The sequence below is a fragment of the Limulus polyphemus genome, unplaced genomic scaffold, assembly GCF_000517525.1.
Source record: "Limulus polyphemus unplaced genomic scaffold, Limulus_polyphemus-2.1.2 Scaffold5505, whole genome shotgun sequence".
Classification (NCBI taxonomy): Eukaryota; Metazoa; Arthropoda; class Merostomata; order Xiphosura; family Limulidae; genus Limulus; species Limulus polyphemus.
The window spans coordinates 16029-16637 of NW_013671115.1; the positions used below are offsets into that span (position 1 = coordinate 16029).

Genomic DNA, 609 nt, shown 5'->3' on the forward strand with positions numbered 1-609 from the left:
TGTTATAACGTGCATTATTAACGAGCCCACCCCACCCCCTCTCCTCCATCCTAGAGATAATTTTTTACCTATCTTATAAGTCAAAGTATAACAGCCTGATAAATAAATATCTAAATCGGACAGGACGTTGATATCTATGCAAGTACTGCTAGGGAGAAAAAACAAAAAAAAAACTTGAGTAATTACGTTTGAGCGAAGTGAGCTCTGGCCGATACGAGATAACAAAACTGAAACTGAGTTGACACGTGATCGTAACATTCACCCTTGTAATGCGATCCTGGAGAGAAATACACGTTCAACAACCTAGACGCTCTCTTCAGTGTACTTCAACAAAATCATATTTTGTGAATGAAGCTTCGTCGAAGGTGTGTGAAGACCTAGTTTAAGGATGTGTGTCTTTTGACTTATATAATGCCTAGTATGACCTTTTTGTGTGTGTGTGTGTGTGTGTGTGTGTGTGTGTGTGTGTGTGTGTGTGTGTGTGTGTGTGTGTGTGTGTGTGTGTGTGTGTGTGTGTGTGTGTGTATATGACAGTAATAATAATATGTATAGTAGTAGTAGTACTTAGTTACTTACTTAGTAGTACGTACGTTAATTTAACGTTTTCGT

The 609-nt window shown here is 38.4% G+C and overlaps 1 long non-coding RNA gene across 1 annotated transcript in view; it reads left to right on the forward strand.

Annotated features, from left to right (window-relative positions):
• Positions 1-291: 291 nt before the first annotated feature.
• LOC111089190 overlaps positions 292-609 on the forward strand; it is a 51847-nt gene continuing 51529 nt past the window's right edge. Inside the window, exon 1 of the long non-coding RNA XR_002613498.1 lies at positions 292-365. This is a non-coding gene — a long non-coding RNA (uncharacterized LOC111089190). The remainder of the gene's footprint in view (positions 366-609) is intronic.